This window comes from Lepisosteus platostomus, chromosome 9 (genome assembly GCF_059453375.1).
Source record: "Lepisosteus platostomus isolate fLepPlt1 chromosome 9, fLepPlt1.hap1, whole genome shotgun sequence".
Taxonomy (NCBI): domain Eukaryota; kingdom Metazoa; phylum Chordata; class Actinopteri; order Semionotiformes; family Lepisosteidae; genus Lepisosteus; species Lepisosteus platostomus.
The window spans coordinates 14,150,495-14,168,613 of NC_142619.1; positions in this window are offsets into that span (position 1 = coordinate 14,150,495).

The window sequence follows — 18,119 nt, forward strand, 5'->3', positions numbered from 1 at the left end:
TATTTCGGGCTGAAAAACACGTTTTGAAAAGTGTTCTGTTACTGCCCCATAACTTACATGGGGTTGACCAAACTTGCAGAAACATGTTTATTTCTGCTGAAAAACACGTTTTGACTCTTTCTGCACACTGGGGTTAAGAGCTGAGTGTGTGGGCTCTTCTGAGCCTTGCTGTTGCATGGGGATTCAGTTGTCTGAAAAAACGCGTTTATTTCGGGCTGAAAAACACGTTTTGAAAAGTGTTCTGTTACTGCCCCATAACTTACATGGGGTTGACCAAACTTGCAGAAACATGTTTATTTCTGCTGAAAAACACGTTTTGACCCTTCCTGCACACTGGGGTTAAGAGCTGAGAGTGTGGGCTCTTCTGAACCTTGTTGTTACATGGGGATTCAGTTGTCTGAAAAAACGCGTTTATTTCGGGCTGAAAAACACGTTTTGAAAAGTGTTCTGTTACTTCCCCATAACTTACATGGGGTTAACCAAACTTGCAGAAACATGTTTATTTCTGCTGAAAAACACGTTTTTACCCTTTCTGCACACTAGGGTTAAGATCTGAGTGTGTGGGCTCCTCTGAGCCTTGCTGTTACATGGGGATTCAGTTGTCTGAAAAAACGCGTTTATTTCGGGCTGAAAAACACGTTTTGAAAAGTGTGCTGTTACTGCCCCATAACTTACATGGGGTTGACCAAACTTGCAGAAACATGTTTATTTCTGCTGAAAAACACGTTTTGACCCTTTCTGCACACTGGGGTTAAGATCTGAGTGTGTGGGCTCCTCTGAGCCTTGCTGTTACATGGGGATTCAGTTGTCTGAAAAAACGCGTTTATTTCGGGCTGAAAAACACGTTTTGAAAAGTGTGCTGTTACTGTCCCATAACTTACATGGGGTTGACCAAACTTGCAGAAACATGTTTATTTCTGCTGAAAAACACGTTTTGACACTTTCTGCACACTGGGGCTAAGAGCTGAGTGTGTGGGCTCCTCTGAGCCTTGCTGTTACATGGGGATTCAGTTGTCTGAAAAAACGCGTTTATTTCGGGCTGAAAAACACGTTTTGAAAAGTGTTCTGTTACTGCCCCATAACTTACATGGGGTTGACCAAACTTGCAGAAACATGTTTATTTCTGCTGAAAAACACGTTTTGACCCTTCCTGCACACTGGGGTTAAGAGCTGAGTGTGTGGGCTCCTCTGAGCCTTGCTGTTACATGGTGATTCAGTTGTCTGAAAAAACGCGTTTATTTCGGGCTGAAAAACACGTTTTGAAAAGTGTTCTGTTACTGCCCCATAACTTTAATGGGGTTGACCAAACTTGCAGAAACATGTTTATTTCTGCTGAAAAACACGTTTTGACCCTTTCTGCACACTGGGGTTAAGAGCTGAGTGTGTGGGCTCTTCTGAGCCTTGCTGTTGCATGGGGATTCAGTTGTCTGAAAAAACGCGTTTATTTCGGGCTGAAAAACACGTTTTGAAAAGTGTTCTGTTACTGCCCCATAACTTACATGGGGTTGACCAAACTTGCAGAAACATGTTTATTTCTGCTGAAAAACACGTTTTGACCCTTCCTGCACACTGGGGTTAAGAGCTGAGTGTGTGGGCTCCTCTGAGCCTTGCTGTTACATGGTGATTCAGTTGTTTGAAAAAACGCGTTTATTTCGGGCTGAAAAACACGTTTTGAAAAGTGTTCTGTTACTGCCCCATAACTTACATGGGGTTGACCAAACTTGCAGAAACATGTTTATTTCTGCTGAAAAACACGTTTTGACCCTTTCTGAACACTGGGGTTAAGATCTGAGTGTGTGGGCTCCTCTGAGCCTTGCTGTTACATGGGGATTCAGTTTTCTGAAAAAACGCGTTTATTTCGGGCTGAAAAACACGTTTTGAAAAGTGTGCTGTTACTGTCCCATAACTTACATGGGGTTGACCAAACTTGCAGAAACATGTTTATTTCTGCTGAAAAACACGTTTTGACACTTTCTGCACACTGGGGCTAAGAGCTGAGTGTGTGGGCTCCTCTGAGCCTTGCTGTTACATGGGGATTCAGTTGTCTGAAAAAACGCGTTTATTTCGGGCTGAAAAACACGTTTTGAAAAGTGTTCTGTTACTGCCCCATAACTTACATGGGGTTGACCAAACTTGCAGAAACATGTTTATTTCTGCTGAAAAACACGTTTTGACTCTTTCTGCACACTGGGGTTAAGAGCTGAGTGTGTGGGCTCCTCTGAGCCTTGCTGTTACATGGTGATTCAGTTGTCTGAAAAAACGCGTTTATTTCGGGCTGAAAAACACGTTTTGAAAAGTGTTCTGTTACTGCCCCATAACTTACATGGGGTTGACCAAACTTGCAGAAACATGTTTATTTCTGCTGAAAAACACGTTTTGACCCTTCCTGCACACTGGGGTTAAGAGCTGAGAGTGTGGGCTCTTCTGAACCTTGTTGTTACATGGGGATTCAGTTGTCTGAAAAAACGCGTTTATTTCGGGCTGAAAAACACGTTTTGAAAAGTGTTCTGTTACTTCCCCATAACTTACATGGGGTTAACCAAACTTGCAGAAACATGTTTATTTCTGCTGAAAAACACGTTTTTACCCTTTCTGCACACTAGGGTTAAGATCTGAGTGTGTGGGCTCCTCTGAGTCTTGCTGTAACATGGGGATTCAGTTGTCTGAAAAAACGCGTTTATTTCGGGCTGAAAAACACGTTTTGAAAAGTGTGCTGTTACTGTCCCATAACTTACATGGGGTTGACCAAACTTGCAGAAACATGTTTATTTCTGCTGAAAAACACGTTTTGACCCTTCCTGCACACTGGGGTTAAGAGCTGAGTGTGTGGGCTCCTCTGAGCCTTGCTGTTACATGGTGATTCAGTTGTCTGAAAAAACGCGTTTATTTCGGGCTGAAAAACACGTTTTGAAAAGTGTTCTGTTACTGCCCCATAACTTACATGGGGTTGACCAAACTTGCAGAAACATGTTTATTTCTGCTGAAAAACACGTTTTGACCCTTTCTGCACACTGGGGTTAAGATCTGAGGGTGTGGGCTCCTCTGAGCCTTGCTGTTACATGGGGATTCAGTTGTCTGAAAAAACGCGTTTATTTCGGGCTGAAAAACACGTTTTGAAAAGTGTTCTGTTACTGCCCCATAACTTACATGGGGTTGACCAAACTTGCAGAAACATGTTTATTTCTGCTGAAAAACACGTTTTGACTCTTTCTGCACACTGGGATTAAGAGCTGAGTGTGTGGGCTCTTCTGAGCCTTGCTGTTGCATGGGGATTCAGTTGTCTGAAAAAACGCGTTTATTTCGGGCTGAAAAACACGTTTTGAAAAGTGTTCTGTTACTGCCCCATAACTTACATGGGGTTGACCAAACTTGCAGAAACATGTTTATTTCTGCTGAAAAACACGTTTTGACCCTTCCTGCACACTGGGGTTAAGAGCTGAGAGTGTGGGCTCTTCTGAACCTTGCTGTTACATGGGGATTCAGTTGTCTGAAAAAACGCGTTTATTTCGGGCTGAAAAACACGTTTTGAAAAGTGTTCTGTTACTTCCCCATAACTTACATGGGGTTAACCAAACTTGCAGAAACATGTTTATTTCTGCTGAAAAACACGTTTTTACCCTTTCTGCACACTAGGGTTAAGATCTGAGTGTGTGGGCTCCTCTGAGTCTTGCTGTAACATGGGGATTCAGTTGTCTGAAAAAACGCGTTTATTTCGGGCTGAAAAACACGTTTTGAAAAGTGTGCTGTTACTGTCCCATAACTTACATGGGGTTGACCAAACTTGCAGAAACATGTTTATTTCTGCTGAAAAACACGTTTTGACCCTTTCTGCACACTGGGGTTAAGATCTGAGTGTGTGGGCTCCTCTGAGCCTTGCTGTTACATGGGGATTCAGTTGTCTGAAAAAACGCGTTTATTTCGGGCTGAAAAACACGTTTTGAAAAGTGTGCTGTTACTGCCCCATAACTTACATGGGGTTGACCAAAATTGCAGAAACATGTTTATTTCTGCTGAAAAACACGTTTTGACTCTTTCTGCACACTGGGGTTAAGAGCTGAGTGTGTGGGCTCTTCTGAGCCTTGCTGTTGCATGGGGATTCAGTTGTCTGAAAAAACGCGTTTATTTCGGGCTGAAAAACACGTTTTGAAAAGTGTTCTGTTACTGCCCCATAACTTACATAGGGTTGACCAAACTTGCAGAAACATGTTTATTTCTGCTGAAAAACACGTTTTGACCCTTTCTGCACACTGGGGTTAAGATCTGAGTGTGTGGGCTCCTCTGAGCCTTGCTGTTACATGGGGATTCAGTTGTCTGAAAAAACGCGTTTATTTCGGGCTGAAAAACACGTTTTGAAAAGTGTGCTGTTACTGTCCCATAACTTACATGGGGTTGACCAAACTTGCTGAAACATGTTTATTTCTGCTGAAAAACACGTTTTGACACTTTCTGCACACTGGGGTTAAGAGCTGAGTGTGTGGGCTCTTCTGAGCCTTGCTGTTGCATGGGGATTCAGTTGTCTGAAAAAACGCGTTTATTTCGGGCTGAAAAACACGTTTTGAAAAGTGTTCTGTTACTGCCCCATAACTTACATGGGGTTGACCAAACTTGCAGAAACATGTTTATTTCTGCTGAAAAACACGTTTTGACCCTTCCTGCACACTGGGGTTAAGAGCTGAGTGTGTGGGCTCCTCTGAGCCTTGCTGTTACATGGTGATTCAGTTGTCTGAAAAAACGCGTTTATTTCGGGCTGAAAAACACGTTTTGAAAAGTGTTCTGTTACTGCCCCATAACTTACATGGGGTTGACCAAACTTGCAGAAACATGTTTATTTCTGCTGAAAAACACGTTTTGACCCTTTCTGCACACTGGGGTTAAGATCTGAGTGTGTGGGCTCCTCTGAGCCTTGCTGTTACATGGGGATTCAGTTGTCTGAAAAAACGCGTTTATTTCGGGCTGAAAAACACGTTTTGAAAAGTGTGCTGTTACTGTCCCATAACTTACATGGGGTTGACCAAACTTGCAGAAACATGTTTATTTCTGCTGAAAAACACGTTTTGACCCTTTCTGCACACTGGGGCTAAGAGCTGAGTGTGTGGGCTCCTCTGAGCCTTGCTGTTACATGGGGATTCAGTTGTCTGAAAAAACGCGTTTATTTCGGGCTGAAAAACACGTTTTGAAAAGTGTTCTGTTACTGCCCCATAACTTACATGGGGTTGACCAAACTTGCAGAAACATGTTTATTTCTGCTGAAAAACACGTTTTGACTCTTTCTGCACACTGGGGTTAAGAGCTGAGTGTGTGGGCTCTTCTGAGCCTTGCTGTTGCATGGGGATTCAGTTGTCTGAAAAAACGCGTTTATTTCGGGCTGAAAAACACGTTTTGAAAAGTGTTCTGTTACTGCCCCATAACTTACATGGGGTTGACCAAACTTGCAGAAACATGTTTATTTCTGCTGAAAAACACGTTTTGACCCTTCCTGCACACTGGGGTTAAGAGCTGAGTGTGTGGGCTCTTCTGAGCCTTGCTGTTGCATGGGGATTCAGTTGTCTGAAAAAACGCGTTTATTTCGGGCTGAAAAACACGTTTTGAAAAGTGTTCTGTTACTGCCCCATAACTTACATGGGGTTGACCAAACTTGCAGAAACATGTTTATTTCTGCTGAAAAACACGTTTTGACTCTTTCTGCACACTGGGGTTAAGAGCTGAGTGTGTGGGCTCTTCTGAGCCTTGCTGTTGCATGGGGATTCAGTTGTCTGAAAAAACGCGTTTATTTCGGGCTGAAAAACACGTTTTGAAAAGTGTTCTGTTACTGCCCCATAACTTACATGGGGTTGACCAAACTTGCAGAAACATGTTTATTTCTGCTGAAAAACACGTTTTGACTCTTTCTGCACACTGGGGTTAAGAGCTGAGTGTGTGGGCTCTTCTGAGCCTTGCTGTTGCATGGGGATTCAGTTGTCTGAAAAAACGCGTTTATTTCGGGCTGAAAAACACGTTTTGAAAAGTGTTCTGTTACTGCCCCATAACTTACATGGGGTTGACCAAACTTGCAGAAACATGTTTATTTCTGCTGAAAAACACGTTTTGACCCTTCCTGCACACTGGGGTTAAGAGCTGAGAGTGTGGGCTCTTCTGAACCTTGTTGTTACATGGGGATTCAGTTGTCTGAAAAAACGCGTTTATTTCGGGCTGAAAAACACGTTTTGAAAAGTGTTCTGTTACTTCCCCATAACTTACATGGGGTTAACCAAACTTGCAGAAACATGTTTATTTCTGCTGAAAAACACGTTTTTACCCTTTCTGCACACTAGGGTTAAGATCTGAGTGTGTGGGCTCCTCTGAGTCTTGCTGTAACATGGGGATTCAGTTGTCTGAAAAAACGCGTTTATTTCGGGCTGAAAAACACGTTTTGAAAAGTGTGCTGTTACTGTCCCATAACTTACATGGGGTTGACCAAACTTGCAGAAACATGTTTATTTCTGCTGAAAAACACGTTTTGACCCTTCCTGCACACTGGGGTTAAGAGCTGAGTGTGTGGGCTCCTCTGAGCCTTGCTGTTACATGGTGATTCAGTTGTCTGAAAAAACGCGTTTATTTCGGGCTGAAAAACACGTTTTGAAAAGTGTTCTGTTACTGCCCCATAACTTACATGGGGTTGACCAAACTTGCAGAAACATGTTTATTTCTGCTGAAAAACACGTTTTGACCCTTTCTGCACACTGGGGTTAAGATCTGAGGGTGTGGGCTCCTCTGAGCCTTGCTGTTACATGGGGATTCAGTTGTCTGAAAAAACGCGTTTATTTCGGGCTGAAAAACACGTTTTGAAAAGTGTTCTGTTACTGCCCCATAACTTACATGGGGTTGACCAAACTTGCAGAAACATGTTTATTTCTGCTGAAAAACACGTTTTGACTCTTTCTGCACACTGGGATTAAGAGCTGAGTGTGTGGGCTCTTCTGAGCCTTGCTGTTGCATGGGGATTCAGTTGTCTGAAAAAACGCGTTTATTTCGGGCTGAAAAACACGTTTTGAAAAGTGTTCTGTTACTGCCCCATAACTTACATGGGGTTGACCAAACTTGCAGAAACATGTTTATTTCTGCTGAAAAACACGTTTTGACCCTTCCTGCACACTGGGGTTAAGAGCTGAGAGTGTGGGCTCTTCTGAACCTTGCTGTTACATGGGGATTCAGTTGTCTGAAAAAACGCGTTTATTTCGGGCTGAAAAACACGTTTTGAAAAGTGTTCTGTTACTTCCCCATAACTTACATGGGGTTAACCAAACTTGCAGAAACATGTTTATTTCTGCTGAAAAACACGTTTTTACCCTTTCTGCACACTAGGGTTAAGATCTGAGTGTGTGGGCTCCTCTGAGTCTTGCTGTAACATGGGGATTCAGTTGTCTGAAAAAACGCGTTTATTTCGGGCTGAAAAACACGTTTTGAAAAGTGTGCTGTTACTGTCCCATAACTTACATGGGGTTGACCAAACTTGCAGAAACATGTTTATTTCTGCTGAAAAACACGTTTTGACCCTTTCTGCACACTGGGGTTAAGATCTGAGTGTGTGGGCTCCTCTGAGCCTTGCTGTTACATGGGGATTCAGTTGTCTGAAAAAACGCGTTTATTTCGGGCTGAAAAACACGTTTTGAAAAGTGTGCTGTTACTGCCCCATAACTTACATGGGGTTGACCAAAATTGCAGAAACATGTTTATTTCTGCTGAAAAACACGTTTTGACTCTTTCTGCACACTGGGGTTAAGAGCTGAGTGTGTGGGCTCTTCTGAGCCTTGCTGTTGCATGGGGATTCAGTTGTCTGAAAAAACGCGTTTATTTCGGGCTGAAAAACACGTTTTGAAAAGTGTTCTGTTACTGCCCCATAACTTACATAGGGTTGACCAAACTTGCAGAAACATGTTTATTTCTGCTGAAAAACACGTTTTGACCCTTTCTGCACACTGGGGTTAAGATCTGAGTGTGTGGGCTCCTCTGAGCCTTGCTGTTACATGGGGATTCAGTTGTCTGAAAAAACGCGTTTATTTCGGGCTGAAAAACACGTTTTGAAAAGTGTGCTGTTACTGTCCCATAACTTACATGGGGTTGACCAAACTTGCTGAAACATGTTTATTTCTGCTGAAAAACACGTTTTGACACTTTCTGCACACTGGGGTTAAGAGCTGAGTGTGTGGGCTCTTCTGAGCCTTGCTGTTGCATGGGGATTCAGTTGTCTGAAAAAACGCGTTTATTTCGGGCTGAAAAACACGTTTTGAAAAGTGTTCTGTTACTGCCCCATAACTTACATGGGGTTGACCAAACTTGCAGAAACATGTTTATTTCTGCTGAAAAACACGTTTTGACCCTTCCTGCACACTGGGGTTAAGAGCTGAGTGTGTGGGCTCCTCTGAGCCTTGCTGTTACATGGTGATTCAGTTGTCTGAAAAAACGCGTTTATTTCGGGCTGAAAAACACGTTTTGAAAAGTGTTCTGTTACTGCCCCATAACTTACATGGGGTTGACCAAACTTGCAGAAACATGTTTATTTCTGCTGAAAAACACGTTTTGACCCTTTCTGCACACTGGGGTTAAGATCTGAGTGTGTGGGCTCCTCTGAGCCTTGCTGTTACATGGGGATTCAGTTGTCTGAAAAAACGCGTTTATTTCGGGCTGAAAAACACGTTTTGAAAAGTGTGCTGTTACTGTCCCATAACTTACATGGGGTTGACCAAACTTGCAGAAACATGTTTATTTCTGCTGAAAAACACGTTTTGACCCTTTCTGCACACTGGGGCTAAGAGCTGAGTGTGTGGGCTCCTCTGAGCCTTGCTGTTACATGGGGATTCAGTTGTCTGAAAAAACGCGTTTATTTCGGGCTGAAAAACACGTTTTGAAAAGTGTTCTGTTACTGCCCCATAACTTACATGGGGTTGACCAAACTTGCAGAAACATGTTTATTTCTGCTGAAAAACACGTTTTGACTCTTTCTGCACACTGGGGTTAAGAGCTGAGTGTGTGGGCTCTTCTGAGCCTTGCTGTTGCATGGGGATTCAGTTGTCTGAAAAAACGCGTTTATTTCGGGCTGAAAAACACGTTTTGAAAAGTGTTCTGTTACTGCCCCATAACTTACATGGGGTTGACCAAACTTGCAGAAACATGTTTATTTCTGCTGAAAAACACGTTTTGACCCTTCCTGCACACTGGGGTTAAGAGCTGAGTGTGTGGGCTCTTCTGAGCCTTGCTGTTGCATGGGGATTCAGTTGTCTGAAAAAACGCGTTTATTTCGGGCTGAAAAACACGTTTTGAAAAGTGTTCTGTTACTGCCCCATAACTTACATGGGGTTGACCAAACTTGCAGAAACATGTTTATTTCTGCTGAAAAACACGTTTTGACTCTTTCTGCACACTGGGGTTAAGAGCTGAGTGTGTGGGCTCTTCTGAGCCTTGCTGTTGCATGGGGATTCAGTTGTCTGAAAAAACGCGTTTATTTCGGGCTGAAAAACACGTTTTGAAAAGTGTTCTGTTACTTCCCCATAACTTACATGGGGTTAACCAAACTTGCAGAAACATGTTTATTTCTGCTGAAAAACACGTTTTTACCCTTTCTGCACACTAGGGTTAAGATCTGAGTGTGTGGGCTCCTCTGAGTCTTGCTGTAACATGGGGATTCAGTTGTCTGAAAAAACGCGTTTATTTCGGGCTGAAAAACACGTTTTGAAAAGTGTGCTGTTACTGTCCCATAACTTACATGGGGTTGACCAAACTTGCAGAAACATGTTTATTTCTGCTGAAAAACACGTTTTGACCCTTCCTGCACACTGGGGTTAAGAGCTGAGTGTGTGGGCTCCTCTGAGCCTTGCTGTTACATGGTGATTCAGTTGTCTGAAAAAACGCGTTTATTTCGGGCTGAAAAACACGTTTTGAAAAGTGTTCTGTTACTGCCCCATAACTTACATGGGGTTGACCAAACTTGCAGAAACATGTTTATTTCTGCTGAAAAACACGTTTTGACCCTTTCTGCACACTGGGGTTAAGATCTGAGGGTGTGGGCTCCTCTGAGCCTTGCTGTTACATGGGGATTCAGTTGTCTGAAAAAACGCGTTTATTTCGGGCTGAAAAACACGTTTTGAAAAGTGTTCTGTTACTGCCCCATAACTTACATGGGGTTGACCAAACTTGCAGAAACATGTTTATTTCTGCTGAAAAACACGTTTTGACTCTTTCTGCACACTGGGATTAAGAGCTGAGTGTGTGGGCTCTTCTGAGCCTTGCTGTTGCATGGGGATTCAGTTGTCTGAAAAAACGCGTTTATTTCGGGCTGAAAAACACGTTTTGAAAAGTGTTCTGTTACTGCCCCATAACTTACATGGGGTTGACCAAACTTGCAGAAACATGTTTATTTCTGCTGAAAAACACGTTTTGACCCTTCCTGCACACTGGGGTTAAGAGCTGAGAGTGTGGGCTCTTCTGAACCTTGCTGTTACATGGGGATTCAGTTGTCTGAAAAAACGCGTTTATTTCGGGCTGAAAAACACGTTTTGAAAAGTGTTCTGTTACTTCCCCATAACTTACATGGGGTTAACCAAACTTGCAGAAACATGTTTATTTCTGCTGAAAAACACGTTTTTACCCTTTCTGCACACTAGGGTTAAGATCTGAGTGTGTGGGCTCCTCTGAGTCTTGCTGTAACATGGGGATTCAGTTGTCTGAAAAAACGCGTTTATTTCGGGCTGAAAAACACGTTTTGAAAAGTGTGCTGTTACTGTCCCATAACTTACATGGGGTTGACCAAACTTGCAGAAACATGTTTATTTCTGCTGAAAAACACGTTTTGACCCTTTCTGCACACTGGGGTTAAGATCTGAGTGTGTGGGCTCCTCTGAGCCTTGCTGTTACATGGGGATTCAGTTGTCTGAAAAAACGCGTTTATTTCGGGCTGAAAAACACGTTTTGAAAAGTGTGCTGTTACTGCCCCATAACTTACATGGGGTTGACCAAAATTGCAGAAACATGTTTATTTCTGCTGAAAAACACGTTTTGACTCTTTCTGCACACTGGGGTTAAGAGCTGAGTGTGTGGGCTCTTCTGAGCCTTGCTGTTGCATGGGGATTCAGTTGTCTGAAAAAACGCGTTTATTTCGGGCTGAAAAACACGTTTTGAAAAGTGTTCTGTTACTGCCCCATAACTTACATAGGGTTGACCAAACTTGCAGAAACATGTTTATTTCTGCTGAAAAACACGTTTTGACCCTTTCTGCACACTGGGGTTAAGATCTGAGTGTGTGGGCTCCTCTGAGCCTTGCTGTTACATGGGGATTCAGTTGTCTGAAAAAACGCGTTTATTTCGGGCTGAAAAACACGTTTTGAAAAGTGTGCTGTTACTGTCCCATAACTTACATGGGGTTGACCAAACTTGCTGAAACATGTTTATTTCTGCTGAAAAACACGTTTTGACACTTTCTGCACACTGGGGTTAAGAGCTGAGTGTGTGGGCTCTTCTGAGCCTTGCTGTTGCATGGGGATTCAGTTGTCTGAAAAAACGCGTTTATTTCGGGCTGAAAAACACGTTTTGAAAAGTGTTCTGTTACTGCCCCATAACTTACATGGGGTTGACCAAACTTGCAGAAACATGTTTATTTCTGCTGAAAAACACGTTTTGACCCTTCCTGCACACTGGGGTTAAGAGCTGAGTGTGTGGGCTCCTCTGAGCCTTGCTGTTACATGGTGATTCAGTTGTCTGAAAAAACGCGTTTATTTCGGGCTGAAAAACACGTTTTGAAAAGTGTTCTGTTACTGCCCCATAACTTACATGGGGTTGACCAAACTTGCAGAAACATGTTTATTTCTGCTGAAAAACACGTTTTGACCCTTTCTGCACACTGGGGTTAAGATCTGAGTGTGTGGGCTCCTCTGAGCCTTGCTGTTACATGGGGATTCAGTTGTCTGAAAAAACGCGTTTATTTCGGGCTGAAAAACACGTTTTGAAAAGTGTGCTGTTACTGTCCCATAACTTACATGGGGTTGACCAAACTTGCAGAAACATGTTTATTTCTGCTGAAAAACACGTTTTGACCCTTTCTGCACACTGGGGCTAAGAGCTGAGTGTGTGGGCTCCTCTGAGCCTTGCTGTTACATGGGGATTCAGTTGTCTGAAAAAACGCGTTTATTTCGGGCTGAAAAACACGTTTTGAAAAGTGTTCTGTTACTGCCCCATAACTTACATGGGGTTGACCAAACTTGCAGAAACATGTTTATTTCTGCTGAAAAACACGTTTTGACTCTTTCTGCACACTGGGGTTAAGAGCTGAGTGTGTGGGCTCTTCTGAGCCTTGCTGTTGCATGGGGATTCAGTTGTCTGAAAAAACGCGTTTATTTCGGGCTGAAAAACACGTTTTGAAAAGTGTTCTGTTACTGCCCCATAACTTACATGGGGTTGACCAAACTTGCAGAAACATGTTTATTTCTGCTGAAAAACACGTTTTGACCCTTCCTGCACACTGGGGTTAAGAGCTGAGTGTGTGGGCTCTTCTGAGCCTTGCTGTTGCATGGGGATTCAGTTGTCTGAAAAAACGCGTTTATTTCGGGCTGAAAAACACGTTTTGAAAAGTGTTCTGTTACTGCCCCATAACTTACATGGGGTTGACCAAACTTGCAGAAACATGTTTATTTCTGCTGAAAAACACGTTTTGACTCTTTCTGCACACTGGGGTTAAGAGCTGAGTGTGTGGGCTCTTCTGAGCCTTGCTGTTGCATGGGGATTCAGTTGTCTGAAAAAACGCGTTTATTTCGGGCTGAAAAACACGTTTTGAAAAGTGTTCTGTTACTGCCCCATAACTTACATGGGGTTGACCAAACTTGCAGAAACATGTTTATTTCTGCTGAAAAACACGTTTTGACCCTTCCTGCACACTGGGGTTAAGAGCTGAGAGTGTGGGCTCTTCTGAACCTTGCTGTTAGATGGGGATTCAGTTGTCTGAAAAAACGCGTTTATTTCGGGCTGAAAAACACGTTTTGAAAAGTGTTCTGTTACTGCCCCATAACTTACATGGGGTTGACCAAACTTGCAGAAACATGTTTATTTCTGCTGAAAAACACGTTTTGACCCTTTCTGCACACTGGGGTTAAGATCTGAGTGTGTGGGCTCCTCTGAGCCTTGCTGTTACATGGGGATTCAGTTGTCTGAAAAAACGCGTTTATTTCGGGCTGAAAAACACGTTTTGAAAAGTGTGCTGTTACTGTCCCATAACTTACATGGGGTTGACCAAACTTGCAGAAACATGTTTATTTCTGCTGAAAAACACGTTTTGACACTTTCTGCACACTGGGGCTAAGAGCTGAGTGTGTGGGCTCCTCTGAGCCTTGCTGTTACATGGGGATTCAGTTGTCTGAAAAAACGCGTTTATTTCGGGCTGAAAAACACGTTTTGAAAAGTGTTCTGTTACTGCCCCATAACTTACATGGGGTTGACCAAACTTGCAGAAACATGTTTATTTCTGCTGAAAAACACGTTTTGACTCTTTCTGCACACTGGGGTTAAGAGCTGAGTGTGTGGGCTCTTCTGAGCCTTGCTGTTGCATGGGGATTCAGTTGTCTGAAAAAACGCGTTTATTTCGGGCTGAAAAACACGTTTTGAAAAGTGTTCTGTTACTGCCCCATAACTTACATGGGGTTGACCAAACTTGCAGAAACATGTTTATTTCTGCTGAAAAACACGTTTTGACCCTTCCTGCACACTAGGGTTAAGAGCTGAGTGTGTGGGCTCTTCTGAGCGTTGCTGTTACATGGTGATTCAGTTGTCTGAAAAAACGCGTTTATTTCGGGCTGAAAAACACGTTTTGAAAAGTGTTCTGTTACTGCCCCATAACTTACATGGGGTTGACCAAACTTGCAGAAACATGTTTTTTTCTGCTGAAAAACACGTTTTGACCCTTTCTGCACACTGGGGTTAAGATCTGAGTGTGTGGGCTCCTCTGAGCCTTGCTGTTACATGGGGATTCAGTTGTCTGAAAAAACGCGTTTATTTCGGGCTGAAAAACACGTTTTGAAAAGTGTTCTGTTACTGCCCCATAACTTACATGGGGTTGACCAAACTTGCAGAAACATGTTTATTTCTGCTGAAAAACACGTTTTGACCCTTCCTGCACACTGGGGTTAAGAGCTGAGTGTGTGGGCTCCTCTGAGCCTTGCTGTTACATGGTGATTCAGTTGTCTGAAAAAACGCGTTTATTTCGGGCTGAAAAACACGTTTTGAAAAGTGTTCTGTTACTGCCCCATAACTTACATGGGGTTGACCAAACTTGCAGAAACATGTTTATTTCTGCTGAAAAACACGTTTTGACCCTTTCTGCACACTGGGGTTAAGATCTGAGTGTGTGGGCTCCTCTGAGCCTTGCTGTTACATGGGGATTCAGTTGTCTGAAAAAACGCGTTTATTTCGGGCTGAAAAACACGTTTTGAAAAGTGTGCTGTTACTGTCCCATAACTTACATGGGGTTGACCAAACTTGCAGAAACATGTTTATTTCTGCTGAAAAACACGTTTTGACCCTTTCTGCACACTGGGGTTAAGATCTGAGTGTGTGGGCTCCTCTGAGCCTTGCTGTTACATGGGGATTCAGTTGTCTGAAAAAACGCGTTTATTTCGGGCTGAAAAACACGTTTTGAAAAGTGTGCTGTTACTGTCCCATAACTTACATGGGGTTGACCAAACTTGCAGAAACATGTTTATTTCTGCTGAAAAACACGTTTTGACACTTTCTGCACACTGGGGCTAAGAGCTGAGTGTGTGGGCTCCTCTGAGCCTTGCTGTTACATGGGGATTCAGTTGTCTGAAAAAACGCGTTTATTTCGGGCTGAAAAACACGTTTTGAAAAGTGTTCTGTTACTGCCCCATAACTTACATGGGGTTGACCAAACTTGCAGAAACATGTTTATTTCTGCTGAAAAACACGTTTTGACTCTTTCTGCACACTGGGGTTAAGAGCTGAGTGTGTGGGCTCTTCTGAGCCTTGCTGTTGCATGGGGATTCAGTTGTCTGAAAAAACGCGTTTATTTCGGGCTGAAAAACACGTTTTGAAAAGTGTTCTGTTACTGCCCCATAACTTACATGGGGTTGACCAAACTTGCAGAAACATGTTTATTTCTGCTGAAAAACACGTTTTGACCCTTCCTGCACACTAGGGTTAAGAGCTGAGTGTGTGGGCTCTTCTGAGCGTTGCTGTTACATGGTGATTCAGTTGTCTGAAAAAACGCGTTTATTTCGGGCTGAAAAACACGTTTTGAAAAGTGTTCTGTTACTGCCCCATAACTTACATGGGGTTGACCAAACTTGCAGAAACATGTTTTTTTCTGCTGAAAAACACGTTTTGACCCTTTCTGCACACTGGGGTTAAGATCTGAGTGTGTGGGCTCCTCTGAGCCTTGCTGTTACATGGGGATTCAGTTGTCTGAAAAAACGCGTTTATTTCGGGCTGAAAAACACGTTTTGAAAAGTGTTCTGTTACTGCCCCATAACTTACATGGGGTTGACCAAACTTGCAGAAACATGTTTATTTCTGCTGAAAAACACGTTTTGACCCTTCCTGCACACTGGGGTTAAGAGCTGAGTGTGTGGGCTCCTCTGAGCCTTGCTGTTACATGGTGATTCAGTTGTCTGAAAAAACGCGTTTATTTCGGGCTGAAAAACACGTTTTGAAAAGTGTTCTGTTACTGCCCCATAACTTACATGGGGTTGACCAAACTTGCAGAAACATGTTTATTTCTGCTGAAAAACACGTTTTGACCCTTTCTGCACACTGGGGTTAAGATCTGAGTGTGTGGGCTCCTCTGAGCCTTGCTGTTACATGGGGATTCAGTTGTCTGAAAAAACGCGTTTATTTCGGGCTGAAAAACACGTTTTGAAAAGTGTGCTGTTACTGTCCCATAACTTACATGGGGTTGACCAAACTTGCAGAAACATGTTTATTTCTGCTGAAAAACACGTTTTGACACTTTCTGCACACTGGGGCTAAGAGCTGAGTGTGTGGGCTCCTCTGAGCCTTGCTGTTACATGGGGATTCAGTTGTCTGAAAAAACGCGTTTATTTCGGGCTGAAAAACACGTTTTGAAAAGTGTTCTGTTACTGCCCCATAACTTACATGGGGTTGACCAAACTTGCAGAAACATGTTTATTTCTGCTGAAAAACACGTTTTGACCCTTCCTGCACACTGGGGTTAAGAGCTGAGTGTGTGGGCTCCTCTGAGCCTTGCTGTTACATGGTGATTCAGTTGTCTGAAAAAACGCGTTTATTTCGGGCTGAAAAACACGTTTTGAAAAGTGTTCTGTTACTGCCCCATAACTTTAATGGGGTTGACCAAACTTGCAGAAACATGTTTATTTCTGCTGAAAAACACGTTTTGACCCTTTCTGCACACTGGGGTTAAGAGCTGAGTGTGTGGGGTCTTCTGAGCCTTGCTGTTGCATGGGGATTCAGTTGTCTGAAAAAACGCGTTTATTTCGGGCTGAAAAACACGTTTTGAAAAGTGTTCTGTTACTGCCCCATAACTTACATGGGGTTGACCAAACTTGCAGAAACATGTTTATTTCTGCTGAAAAACACGTTTTGACCCTTTCTGCACACTGGGGTTAAGAGCTGAGTGTGTGGGCTCTTCTGAGCCTTGCTGTTGCATGGGGATTCAGTTGTCTGAAAAAACGCGTTTATTTCGGGCTGAAAAACACGTTTTGAAAAGTGTTCTGTTACTGCCCCATAACTTACATGGGGTTGACCAAACTTGCAGAAACATGTTTATTTCTGCTGAAAAACACGTTTTGACTCTTTCTGCACACTGGGGTTAAGAGCTGAGTGTGTGGGCTCTTCTGAGCCTTGCTGTTGCATGGGGATTCAGTTGTCTGAAAAAACGCGTTTATTTCGGGCTGAAAAACACGTTTTGAAAAGTGTGCTGTTACTGTCCCATAACTTACATGGGGTTGACCAAACTTGCAGAAACATGTTTATTTCTGCTGAAAAACACGTTTTGACACTTTCTGCACACTGGGGCTAAGAGCTGAGTGTGTGGGCTCCTCTGAGCCTTGCTGTTACATGGGGATTCAGTTGTCTGAAAAAACGCGTTTATTTCGGGCTGAAAAACACGTTTTGAAAAGTGTTCTGTTACTGCCCCATAACTTACATGGGGATGACCAAACTTGCAGAAACATGTTTATTTCTGCTGAAAAACACGTTTTGACTCTTTCTGCACACTGGGGTTAAGAGCTGAGTGTGTGGGCTCCTCTGAGCCTTGCTGTTACATGGTGATTCAGTTGTCTGAAAAAACGCGTTTATTTCGGGCTGAAAAACACGTTTTGAAAAGTGTTCTGTTACTGCCCCATAACTTACATGGGGTTGACCAAACTTGCAGAAACATGTTTATTTCTGCTGAAAAACACGTTTTGACTCTTTCTGCACACTGGGGTTAAGAGCTGAGTGTGTGGGCTCTTCTGAGCCTTGCTGTTGCATGGGGATTCAGTTGTCTGAAAAAACGCGTTTATTTCGGGCTGAAAAACACGTTTTGAAAAGTGTTCTGTTACTGCCCCATAACTTACATGGGGTTGACCAAACTTGCAGAAACATGTTTATTTCTGCTGAAAAACACGTTTTGACCCTTCCTGCACACTGGGGTTAAGAGCTGAGAGTGTGGGCTCTTCTGAACCTTGCTGTTACATGGGGATTCAGTTGTCTGAAAAAACGCGTTTATTTCGGGCTGAAAAACACGTTTTGAAAAGTGTGCTGTTACTGTCCCATAACTTACATGGGGTTGACCAAACTTGCAGAAACATGTTTATTTCTGCTGAAAAACACGTTTTGACACTTTCTGCACACTGGGGCTAAGAGCTGAGTGTGTGGGCTCCTCTGAGCCTTGCTGTTACATGGGGATTCAGTTGTCTGAAAAAACGCGTTTATTTCGGGCTGAAAAACACGTTTTGAAAAGTGTTCTGTTACTGCCCCATAACTTACATGGGGTTGACCAAACTTGCAGAAACATGTTTATTTCTGCTGAAAAACACGTTTTGACTCTTTCTGCACACTGGGGTTAAGAGCTGAGTGTGTGGGCTCCTCTGAGCCTTGCTGTTACATGGTGATTCAGTTGTCTGAAA